Genomic DNA, 13,229 nt, shown 5'->3' with positions numbered 1-13,229 from the left:
CTGCAGTGGTAGGTAAACCCCCGTTGTAAAAGTTATTATGAAAATATCGGTAGGGTAGGCACTGAGGGGCTGGGGCAAGTACTCCTGAAGCTTTCAGCTTCTCTGTCTTCTTTTCATTCAGGCTACTATAATACTTAAAAACTTTCTTTCAGTGAACAGTCCCTTTCCGGTACGATTTCAAAATGTAGATTCTTCTTTTGACCACTGTTGAAGGTTTTTCTCTAAAACGAATTCTTTCTGGCCTTTCCTTTGTTTTCTTGTTGCCTTTAATTGCTTATTTGGGGCCTCTTTCTCTAAACGACAAGAAAGTGAATTAGAGAAGAGAAAAACAATGCAATGCATCATACTTAACCCAAAAGAGAATTCAGTTTCTTTAGTGTTAGACGTTTGGGGGCCATCTATTTGTTTTTTTTTTTAATGGAATGGTGTTTGGAAAAAAATAACTTCCAAAAGGTAAGGCTTTTGCCTCACAAAAATCAAAAAACAAACAACAAAAACCCCTTTCTTCACTTGTTTTGGCAAATGAAATTCAATTTATACTTTGGGAGGAGCCTGGGTGGCTCAGTCATTTAAGCCTCTGACTTCAGTTCAGGTCATGATCTCAGAGCCCGGCACTGAGCCCCCCATCTGGCTCCCTGCTCAGCGGGGAGCCTGTTTCTTCCTCTGCTTGCTGGTACCCCTGCTTGTGTGCATGCGGTCTCTCTCTGTCAAATAAATAAATAAAATCATTTTTTTAAAGATTTTATTTGACACACACACAGAGAGAACAAGCAGGGGGAGTGACAGGCAGAGGGAGGGGGAGAAACAGGCTCCCATGGCTTATTTGCAAACATTGAAGTGTGAGTTGACTATTCTGATTCCTCAGAGTTGAGAGTAAGAGGGTAGAAAGAGAGGGCTATTGAGAAAAAGACGTTCAACATCACCATCCCGTCGGTGACTACGTGAAAAATGCCCACCTCCGTTGCTAGTCCCTTTCCTTTATGATAATAGTTTTCCTTGGTCATCAATAAAATTTAAATCTTTTCAAAATCATGTCAGAATAGAGAGTGGGGAGGAGATAAACCAGTAGTGAAAGGATGTTAGGACAGGTGTGAGGAATGGGGCGGAGCATCTTGCTAGAAAAGGTTTTTTCATCTTTTATGCGAATTTTAGATGTTAGAGGCTTCTTTCGGTCAGTTAGCACACTTCACTCTTACTTGTGATTCCATTGTCACAGCCAAAGTCCCCAGGGCATATTATCAGGATGTGACATTTAAAAAGAACGTTCCAGAAAGGACTGTGTTGCTGTGGGGTTATATTACCTAATGCATACCTTTCTACCCACTGAACCACTCGTTTAAGACACAGATGTTAGTGAGGCAATTATAAAAGCCTTAGAAAATTTTGCTTGGATTTTTCTGTGTATCTGAAAAGTCTGAAGTACAGCCTTGAAGAGCCCTGTAGTCCTAGAACTAGAGGCTAGGGATGCTTTAAGGGGGTAAAGGATTTCTCAAAAACAGTGTCTTTGCCAACAGTGTTTGAATGCACAATTACCATCTTTTTTTTTTTTTCTTCCTTTTTGTATTTTGGAAGATAGGCTTTTTCAACTCCTTAAAAATTTCGACAGCTTTCCTGTGTCCTGTGAACACGTAGAAAACACATCTCAATATAGGGTGATTTTTATTGCGCAGAGAGTGCCATCTGGACCTATGGGACGAAACAATGCTATGAGTACAGCTCAGCATGCTTGGCTTGGTCATCGTTTTCAATTGCTAAATGTATTTGTCATCAGTATTTGGGGCCTATCACTGTCCTGTAAACAGGACATGCCTGAAAGGGCATTGTTGTTCCTTTCATCTGTTCTACCATTCTACAGATATGATCTCCTCCCCCCAAAATCACTTGTATAGTGCCATTTAATTGTTCATATTGAGTTTGCTTCCTCTTTAAGGTTATGTGAAAGGGGCAATTTAGCATTAACTAGCAAAACTGCAAGTGCCTATTTTGAGCCAACAATTCTACTTCTGGGAATTTCTGCTGTGATATGTCAGCATAGATAGAAAACAGTGTATGGCCATGGTTATTCACTGAAGCATTATTTGTAATACCAAAAGACTGGAAATCAAGAAGTATCCACAAAAAGGGTCTGGTTAAGTAACTATGATATCTGCACATGGGAGAAAATGGAGCAGCTAAAAGGAAAAAAGGGCACGTGGAAGCTAAGCTCCGAAGAGACACGGGGTGCGGCCTGGGAAGGGTGCAGTAGGACTTCTCAGTGGCTTTGATCTTTTTTTTTTTTAAACTATGAATTAACTACCTATTCAAAAAAATACCTGAAATATAGGGAAAACATTAAGATCTGTTGTGATGAGTGCACTAAACAGACGATGGACTGGCAGGTAGGTAGGTTAGTGAGTATATTAGAAAATGGGATATTTTATTTGGTAGTGCTGGTAGTCTGCTTTGTGTTCTTACACATTCAGCTCCTGTCTGGTTGATAACTGGCATGGTTTTAGAAGGCTGGTGTGCCCAGAAGAGTCAACACAAAGTGTCAGTCATAACAGCTTGTCTAAGCACAGCATCAACAAAAAAAAACGAACTCTAGCTCTTTGAATTTTTTATGTTCCAAGTTACGGTTATCACCGTCTCCATTTATCCAAAGGATACCAATCCTTCAAGGTCATCTGAAGTCGGGCTCTACCTCTAGGCCTTTTGGCCAACTTCAGATCCTATTCTTGATCATGGGCAGCACATGAGCTGTTTGATGCCTGTATCCCAAATCCCTCTAGAGCCACATGGCCCAGTAGGATCTCATGACTTCTCCTACCATCTGCTTTTCACTCTTATGGCTCCAGTCACACTCCCGTGTGCTTCCTGAAAATCCCAGATTTAGTCCCACCCCAAGGCCTTTGTGTTTCATTGTTCCATCTGTGCTAAACACTCTGGGTTCACTCTCATCATTTAGATCTCAGTTCAAATGTCACTCTCAACAAGGCTGTTCCTGATCCCAAAGCAGACACCCTCAATGACACTCACATTACCTAGTTTTATTTCCTTCAGAACCCTTAGAACTGTATGAAAATATCCTATTTGCTTATTGTCTGTCTCTCTACTCTGCCCTCCAGACCTTATTTCTACTGCTTACTGCTTAGATATTAAGAGCACCAGACAGATGTGTGAGTTTAATATCCGCTCTGCCCCTCACTACCCTTGTGACTGTGGACAAGTTGCTTAGTTTTTCTTATTTACTTCATTTTCTCATTAATAGCCCTGTAACATAAAGATAGTATAAAAAGTGAGAAAACATGCACCAGTGCCTACAGTGGGCTTGGCACTCAGCAGGCACTCAAATATTTTTTTGAATCTATGAATAATTGTTCTGTTTAATACTTTTTCTTGCATCTAAGTCTCCCCAACAAGATTATAAACTCCTCGTGACCATCTGTGACCTCTCAGAACTCCAACTAGACTTCATCAAGGTAGAAGGCACATAGTAGGTGATCAGTGAAAACAGCCTGCCGTACCTGAACTTGATTACAGATTTCTCAGAAATATGCTGTGCATTCCTGAATCAGTGTTAGGGCACAGTCATCTTAGAAGGACATCATGTCACTTGCTAGTTCCAGTTCCATCAGCCTACCCATCCCACACAGTTGAGCTTCCTTGTTTGTGGTCAGGAATGCAACAAAAGGGCTTTGTTTGAATTACGCCCACATGCAAAACTTGGTTTGCTTAAATTTTAAAATTAAATGGTCTTCTGACTCTTTTTGATATGCCCATGATGTAATGCCCTTTAGGAAAGTATTTCCTTATCTTCTTAAAGATCAAAGTGATCCCAAAATATGAAAGCATGCTGTGCTCTTTAGGAATGTTTATTAAATTATTTGCATCATTGAAAAAAGTCAGCCAACAGCTGTTTGACTTTTTTGGTTATCTCAAGATACAGTGTGATATATTTTTAAAACAAGAGGCTATTTTTGAAATACTGTGATTTTTAATAGGTAATACGTGTGCATGGTACACAATTCAAAAGTTACAGAAGGAAATACAGTGAAAAATAAGTTTTCCTCCCCAGAGGCAGTCATTGTTTCCAGTTTCCCAAGTGTCACTCCGGAATAGTCTTTACACTAATAAACAGAGAAGGGGTTACGTATAGTTTCCTCTTCCGTACTGCAGCATACTTACTTACAGGCTAAACCTTACTGTCACCATCTAACCTTATATTTTGGAGATCCTTACGTGCCAATATGTATGGAGCTAATCCATTCTTTTAATGGCCACAAAAGCATTCTACTCTATGGATGTACTGCAGTGATTTAACGAGTCTGCTACTGATGAGCATTTAGCTTTTTTTTCTATCTTTTGATATGTTATTTAAAATTTTTTTTCTAGATGTTGCCGAACTATTCTTTCTTTAGGTTGTGCTATTGTATATTCCTCCTAGCAAGGTGTTAGAGTTGGTGGGCTAGATTTTGGTCCTCTTTTTCACTGTTCTTTTTCCTCACTTTATCACTTAACTGTTCGTGTGGAAGAATCTTATAAAGAAAAGACATCTCTGAAGCCTTTTCCCACCATATATGTTTTTGCTTTTGTCTTTTAGGGGCCTTTTGATTATTTCAAGATCTCTCTGTTCTTAATGTTTTGGTCTCCTGTGAGGAGACCTGACACCCCGCCCTAGGGCAGGTAGTTACCTCTCCAACCTCCAGAAAAAAAAGCTCCCCAAGTTGGGTTTCCTGTCTTGGCACTGAAAGTCTTGGACATTTATTTTATCTTTATTGTAGGAATTATTTCTTTGTGATGTATTACGTACTGTAGGAATTACTTCATTTGGTCTGCCTGCCCAGATGTAAGCTCCTTAAGGGCAGGACCCTATCTCAGTCATTAATTCTTTGAAATATCTCTCGTCAAGTTTTAACTCTTCTAGTTCTCACTGTTGTGCTCCTTGAGCTCCGCTCGCCACATCAACCCCCTCACTTTTCCCTCCTCTGGCATCATCAGGAAAACAGAGGACATTGGGTGCAAAGTCTCTCTGACCTTCCTCCCCCCTTTCATTATTAGGGGCGTCAACATCTTACCTCTTCCTTTCTTATTTCAGTGGAACTGGCTTTACTCCTACATAAATAAGGTATACTCCCCACACGCGCTCTAGAATGCCATCCCTTCCTACTTCCTCATGAGTCTTGAGGAGTGTCATCCTCTTTGTCCTGTATCCTGGAGCTCCCTGTCTCACATACGCTTGCTCTTGCTCGTACTTCTCCTTGTTTAAAACAAAACAGCAAGAACAAAACCTTTCCCTCCCTGATCTCCTCTAGATTTTCTAGCTACCACCCTCTTTCTCTCGCTTAGAGCCAAGTGTTTAAAAGAATTATCTGCCCTTGCTGTTTCTGTTTTCTCTCTCATTCCCCCCCTTACTTCACCCTAGTCAGGCTTCTGCCCCTGCAATTCCACTGCAAGGACTTACTAGTTGTCAAATCCACTGCACATGCATCCAACCTCATCAAACTGCCTTCAGTTGGAATGGCTGACAGTTCCTCCTCCTCCCTGTCTCCACTGGGAACCTGTGAAACTCCTGTACTCTCCTAGTTTTTCTCGAACTACTTCTCTGGAACCTTTTTCTTGGGCTTCTCCCTTGGCTTCCTCCGCCCTAAATCATAATGGTTCTCAAAGATCCATCCTTAAACTACTTGTCTCCCTACGCATTCTTCCCAAGCAGCTTGCCTTTTCTCAAAGGTCATGTGTCTTATGACTCCTGATTTCTAAATGCAGCCCAGACTTCAGTCCTCTAGACCCTCTTGCCTACCATATTCCTCGGTGGAAAACCCCATAGGCTCCTCACATTTGCATGCCCCAGAGGGAGCACTGGGGAGCACCACTCTGTTTGCCTCTTCCCGCTTTCCATTCCCACCCCCTCCATCTAATGGTTCTTTATATAAGTTAATTTTATTACCATTCTAGCTCAAGCTAGAAACATAAACACCATCCTTCCTCCTTGGCTATCCTCCCTTCTACACCACCTACAACCAAGTAGTTGTTGGCTGGGCATTCTCTTTTAAGGTCACTGCCCACCGCCTTAGTGCCAGGCCCTCATACCCTGGCCAATAGAATAGCCTCCAATCTTGTCTCTCTCACCTTGTTATTGGCAATATTTTACTGATACCCATATTTGAACATGCCCCTCCTTGGCAAAGGTTATTTGGGGGCTTTTAAATCCATAGGATACCATCCAAACCCTTTAGTGAGGTCTGTTAAGATCTAGCCCCTCCTACCTCTTCACCTTTATCTACTGTTCTTCCCTTACTCATCATCTCCTCCCCAGCTTCTCTGAATTGTTTTACCACGTGTTTGCACATTTCCATGCATTTGTCATGCTATTTTTTCTAGCTGGATGGCCTTCCCTTCCTTTTCCCATCCTCTTCCATCTAGGAAATCTTTCATGATGTAGGTAAAAGTGAAGCTTTCTTGACCTCACCCCACAGTATTAGTGAGTCCCTCCTCTGTGTTCACCAAGCATCTTGTACAGGTCTCTATTATGGAACCCATCTCATCACAGTTAACTTGCCTGTCCTCCTCTATATTCTGAATTATTTGGGTCTAATGATGCTTTGTTGTTCTTTGTATCCTCAGTGCCAGCATAGTGGCTGGGATATAGAAAGTCTCCCTGGATGTCCCCTGAGTGAATGGGAAAGAAACCGTGGAAACGTCTGGATAGGTTACATTTTTAAAAAAGCTTTGCTCTTCAAAGCACAAAGAAAAATTTTCTTCACTTAAAACAGCACCATTTGTCTTCATTGTTCTATGCAGAGCCTTTTGTACACTTGAGAGTCTGATTCAGAACTTCGAGCAAGGTGAGGTTGTGACCAGCTGATAATATGAAGTCTGGTAGCTATATTGCACTTAGGGCACCTCCCCTCTTCTTTCCTGGGAGATTTCAGACTAGAGGGCTTCTCTGGAACCCCTGAAGTTATCAGTAAACAGTAGCTCACATCTTATCGCCTTGACTAGAAGAGGGATCTTTCTGTGGAGCCTGTGGAATTTATCAGGGCCTGTCCATTTCTCTTGGGTGGGAAAGACCTGTCAGCACCCAGTCTTTTTAGGTAGGCATGGTCAGATGTGGTTGGTGGGTGAAGCTGCTGAAGTCATCCCCAGCATTACCACCCTCAGGTGTCAGGCTGAGTTCACTCTTCAGCTACACCCATTGGATTCTCAAGGCCCGTCCCTAGTCACAGGGCTAGCTAGCATCCTGTTTCTGAGGGGGTCCTGCCAACTCTTCTCACTGAGGTAACCAGAACACGAGACGGCAAGATGATAGTTTTTCTTCCTTCTTATGTATTTTGGACCTATTTGGATCATTTAGACCCATATGAAATGTCTCCAGGTGCCTCATGCAAAAGAGACTTGGTATTTTTTCATTAAGTTCTGTATGGTTCTTTAGCAGCACCTGCTGAGTATCTGAAGTCCTAGGTAACTGGGTTTGAATCCCGGCTGTGGGACTTAGGGCTATGTGATTTGGGCCAGCCTCTGAGGTGCTTGGGGCACCAGAAAAGAAAGATTTCTAATCACTGGACGTAACTGGAATATAAAGCAGGAATCAATCCCGGCTGTGGGACTTAGGGCTATGTGATTTGGGCCAGCCTCTGAGGTGCTTGGGGCACCAGAAAAGATTTCTAATCACTGGACGTAACTGGAATATAATGCAGGAATCTGAGTCAGTGAGGAACTGGGGTTCAAGGAAGGTGGCCTGGCTTCAAGGAACTAGGTGAGGAACCTAGTTTCTGGGGGGACTGCATGTCCAAGATCAGAGTGAGTCTAGCAGCAAGAATGCCAAACTGTGAAGATACTGAGCCATTAACCTGGGCCTCCCTGGTGGCCTTCTGAGAAGAAGGCAGGTTCAACTCGGGGGCCATACAGAACCCACAGGCATGGGTTACCTGGGCCTATAATGGGGATTGAAGAAGTATGGGGGCAAGGAGGCAAATTGTAGTATTTTGCCTTCCATTGTCGGTCTCTTGTGTTTGCACCCTATTTGATCTCTTTAGCCCAAGGCTGTGCTACTACTTGTTTGCTTTCTTTCCTAGCTTCCAGGTAGGCAAGATTTAGTCCCTGTTGGCCTGTGTTTACCTCCTTGACTAGAGGTTACAGCCACTGCCCTGGCAGCTCCCTGCCTTACTGCTGTGGCCAAGGTCCTTCAGGCTGTGAGCACAGTAACCCTCTGCTGTAATTACCTACTCTCAGTATCTTACTGGGGAGCTCATCGCCAACAATAGCTCCTGCCCATTCTGCTAGTCTCCATCATTCACTCCTGGCTTCTCTCTCCCCTTTTCTGTCCAGGATTGTAGATCTCTCTGGTGGGCTTATCTCCCTATCATCTAGTCTTCACCAATTCTTTAATAATGACTGACTGAAGATAATGATACTTAACATTTATTGAGCTCTACTATATGCCAGGTATATTAGCTCATTTTTAATCTTATAAAAAACCCTATGGATAGGTTCTGTGATAACCTGCCTTTTTCAGATGAGGAAGCTCAGAATGATTAAGAAACTTACCACGAGTTTTTAGCTGTTGGATTTTAGGTATCAGGATTAGAATCCAGGTTTGTCTGATAGCAGAGCTGATAACCTTTAGCCACATTTCAGCTTCTCTCTATCCCCAGCATTTTATCAAGAGATATTTCAGTTTTTCTCACTTTCCTTGGCCACTGTAGCAACACAGACATTAGTCTGACTGTAGGTTCCTTCATTTCAATAAGTATTTATTGATAACTAAAAATCTTGTGTGTCTATATCCCTTGCTTTGCACAAGATCATTTTCCTATCACCCCAACCTCTCTTCAGAAAAAATATATGTATTTGGGGGAATGATTCTCTCTCTTGGCAAGTCCTCCATACTCTCTTACAGATTTTTAAAGTTGCTTCAGATTAAAATGAGGTTCATACACCCTCTTCAATTAATGTTTTTATACATGAACAAAGGCTTAGGGAGGAGAAGTAATTTATACAGGATCATGTAGCAGGTTAATAAAGTCAGAGTGAGAACCCATGTCTGACACCTGGGCTAGTAGTATTCTGATATACTGAACACTCAAAGTTTTACCTGTATTAGGGGAATGAGCTTTCGTTTATATAACATAAGCTAATATATTTTCTTCATGGAAAAGAAATAGATGGGCATGCTTAACAGCTTTATCGTCAGTGTATCAAAGTGGATTCTTGGATCCCATACACGTTTCTAAACTGCAGAAAAATTCCCCTACAGTCTTAGAATTCAGAAGTTTTCATCATGAAATTCCTGATAGCTCACCTCACTTTTTGCCAGAAATAAGGCACAGTCACTCTCTCCTGACTCAGACTTTCTATAGTAGTGTAAAATTTATTCTTAAGTATTGCAATTGAAGGACACCCACTTTTTCCCTTTGGCTTTGTCAACACTTTGTGTTATAAGGGCAGCATATTTAAAAGTTGAAGTCATTGACTTGCAAAGTGAAAAACAATTTTTGAGAGCATCCTGCTGTTTATACCACGTAACTTAGAGCAGTGTTAACATTGAGGTAGCTGCTAATTTTTATGTAGTTCTTACCAAGAAATTAAAATAATGTAATTTATCCAGCATCAGCATATGACAGAGGACTCCAAAATCCCAGAAAGCTTTTTTACCATATAGCCACACAGTCTCTTGGGAGGTGGGAAGGAATTATTGCTCCCATTTTTACATATGGATAAACAGAGGCAACTCTGGCATAAAATGTTACCATGTTGGGAATCTAGGTGAAGTATATGTGGGAATTTTTTTTCCAGATTTATTGGGATATAGTTGGTAAAGAACATTGTGTAGTTTAAGGTGTACAATGTATTGATTTGTTACATTTATAAATTGCAAAATGATTCCCCTCATAGTATTGGCTACCACCTCCATCCTGTCACATAGTTATAATTTCTGTGGCGAGAACACTGAAGATCTACTCTCTTCGCAATACTCAAGTATATGATACAGTATTATTAGTTATAATCACCATGCTGTACATTAGATCCCCAATGTTGTAAGTCTCATAACTTGAAGTTTGTACTCTTTGACCAAATCTCCCACTCCCCTGCCCCTGGTTACCAACATTCTAGTCTGTTATACTGAGTTTGTCTTTTTTAGATTCCACAGAGAAGTGAGATCATATGATATTTATCTTTCTCTGTCTGCCTATTTCACTTAGCATTATGCCCTCAGGGTCCATCCAAGTTGTTGCAAATGGCAGGATCTCCTTCCTTGTCGTGCCTGAATAATATTCCACTGTGTGTGTGTGTGTGTGTACGTACATATCACATCTTCTTTGTCCATTCATCAGTTGATAGACATTTAGGTTTCCATATCTTGGCTCTTGTGAGTAATGCTGCAGTGAACACGGGAGTGTAAATATATCTACAAGATCCTAATTTCAATTTCTTTGGATATATATCCATAAGTGGGTTGCTGGATCATGTGGTGGTTCTCTTTTTAATTTTTTAAAGGAACCACCACACTGTTTTCCATAGTGACTGTACCAATTTGCATTCACGTGCACTAGGGTTTATGTAGGAATTCTTTATAGTAAGTTTGCAACATTTTTATGTAAGTCTGAAATTATGTCAAAATGAAAATAAAAATATTGATAAAGCAGAAAATCACAATGGTTAGTAAGAGGAATAAGCAGTAAGATCTACTTTCCAGTATTAATTATTTTTGATCTCTGAGGATACAGCAGTCTCTGCTTTTAAATCTATAAATCCCATCAGTGAAGAAACTCAGCTGAGAATGCTCTTAATGTTGAGCGGTCCCTCTCCTCTATTTCCCCAGGCGCAGTGACCCTGCAGGCCGACCTCACTCTTGGCACTTAACCAAATTTGGGGAGAACCAACCAGATGCCAGCATGATGCAGATAACTCCGGGCACGATTGGCACTCCTTGGCCCCAGAGATACCATTCCAGGTAAGTGGCCCCAGCTGAAATTTGGGGCTTTTCTTCTTTCCTAGGTCTTGTTCCCAGAAAAGAATGTTATCTTCTGTTTTGAGAACATTTTCTTATACTCACCAAGAGTATTAAACCTCTCTACCCACCACCTTCCTCATCTTCTTAAAAATTCCTAATGTATACCAGTTATCTTCATATCCTGGGCCAGACTGGCACAAAGGGAGGCCATTTGAGTTAACCACAGGGTCTGTCCATTCTCAGACATTTCTCAATTACACATGGTAACACTACTAGAAAAACTGACCAACTTCTTCCCTCAGTGCTTACTGTCCTTCTTAGCCAAATATGTATCTGCTTTTTATTGAATGTCTTATTCATGTATTTGAACTCCCCACTCGTTTTTATCCTTCTGTTAGGCCAGTTATCCAACTTAGCTCCAACCCAAAAACTTAACACACTTAGGGCTGCTCAGTGTGAACATTATCTCACGTGATAACGACATGCCGTCAGCTACACCTGTAAAACAGACACAGTATTCTTAACCTCATTTTACAGAACAGGAAATTGAAGCTTGGAGAGACTAATTTGTCCAAGGTCAAACAACTGATCAGGACCTGGGTCCAGACTCAAATCCAAGCCAGGAGTCAGAGCCATGGCATATAACTAACTACTAGTTTTACTTCCTCTGTGTCTCTAGTCATTTTATCAGTCAAGGTTCAGTCAGAAAAAGGCAAGGCCACCGCCAGTGTCATGGGAGAAGGGATTTATTGTAGTAATCAGACCTGACACAGTTGAGAGGAAAGTCAAACTTGACCACCAGACATATTATTCAGTCAGGACTCCCCTACATTTACTACAAATTCAGAATCCATGCAAATTTAGAATCCCTCTTCTGATGCCAGGGAGTTAGACTCTGTTGCTTAGGACTTTTTGAAAGTGCTTATATAAGGGTAATGGCAGGGAGGGGAGGGTCAAGAGGATATGGGTCCTATATGCAAATGAGATGCAAGTGCTGATGGGTCAGGTGCGGGGGGGGCAAGACTTCTGGAAGGATTACTTAACTAACAGATGGTGGCTCCACATTTGGCAAGGCCAGGACTCAGAACCCTTAACACTGATGTCTGGTCAAATCAAGGGCCAATTCCTAGACTTCTCACTGATGGATGTGGCTCCTGGCACATCGGGGTAGGCTTCAGGCCACAGAAAAGAATTTCCTGGTGACCCTCCTTGTTACAGACACTCCTCTCCCTTGCCCATGTCCCTCCCAATAACCCTGAAAGAATTTATTCTTGCCATCTGAGTTCAGAGAACAGCCCCACATCAGGCCGCCACCTGTACCAGGCAGAGCACTTTTGCTCTCTGGGCCTTTGGAAAGTGAGATGTGGAGGGCCTTGCAGTGCGAAGGAAAGAAAGCACAGTGGGAAGGCACTTGGGCTTAAATCCCAACTTCACTACCTACTAGATGAGCTTGAGCAAGTCATTTAACCTCTTTGATCTTGTTTTTCTTGTCTGTAAGATGAAATTAATATGTATCCCACTGGATCATAGTGAGGATTAAGCAAAACATGTAGAACATTTAGTGCAGTTCCTGGAACGTAATAAGCACTCAATAATTACAATTACAGTTATTAGGCTGAAGACTTATCAGAGGCACAGTGAAACCTGATAATAATTTCAAAGTCAATGGCATAAACCAGCATGCACATAAAATGCAATTGTGTATTAACAGAGTGCTCCTAAACAGTGGGGCCCTGTGGAGCTTCCCAACACCTTAGTTCCCCAGGAGGCCCTAAACCTGGTCATACTGTAACGTAAAACACATGGGCAGAAGTTAAGACTACTGCAGTCAGTGCTTAGATGAGCTGCCTGCAGACACTATGGTGAGTTTTGATCTTGTTTTTCTTGTCTGTAAGATGAAATTAATATGTATCCCACTGGATCATAGTGAGGATTAAGCAAAACATGTAGAACATTTAGTGCAGTTCCTGGAACGTAATAAGCACTCAATAATTACAACAATTACAGTTATTAGGCTGAAGACTTATCAGAGGCACAGTGAAACCTGATAATAATTTCAAAGTCAATGGCATAAACCAGCATGCACATAAAATGCAATTGTGTATTAACAGAGTGCTCCTAAACAGTGGGGCCCTGTGGAGCCTCCCAACACCTTAGCTCCCCAGGAGGCCCTAAACCTGGTCATACTGTAACGTAAGACACATGGGCAGAAGTTAAGACTACTGCAGTCAGTGCTCAGAAGAGCTGCCTGCAGGCACTATGGTGAGTTCCAAGAGAGTTGGCCCCTGGAGAACTG

The 13,229-nt window shown here is 41.8% G+C and overlaps 1 long non-coding RNA gene across 1 annotated transcript in view; it reads left to right on the top strand.

Annotated features, from left to right (window-relative positions):
* The window catches only part of LOC121101437, a 35,509-nt gene extending 24,592 nt beyond the window's left edge, over nt 1–10,917 (top strand). Inside the window, exon 3 of the long non-coding RNA XR_005833413.1 lies at nt 10,802–10,917. This is a non-coding gene — a long non-coding RNA (uncharacterized LOC121101437). The remainder of the gene's footprint in view (nt 1–10,801) is intronic.
* Nucleotides 10,918–13,229: the final 2,312 nt, after the last annotated feature.

This window comes from Ursus maritimus, unplaced genomic scaffold (assembly GCF_017311325.1).
Source record: "Ursus maritimus isolate PB19 unplaced genomic scaffold, ASM1731132v1 scaffold_8, whole genome shotgun sequence".
Lineage (NCBI taxonomy): Eukaryota > Metazoa > Chordata > Mammalia > Carnivora > Ursidae > Ursus > Ursus maritimus.
This window is presented reverse-complemented; position numbering and strand designations above follow the sequence as displayed.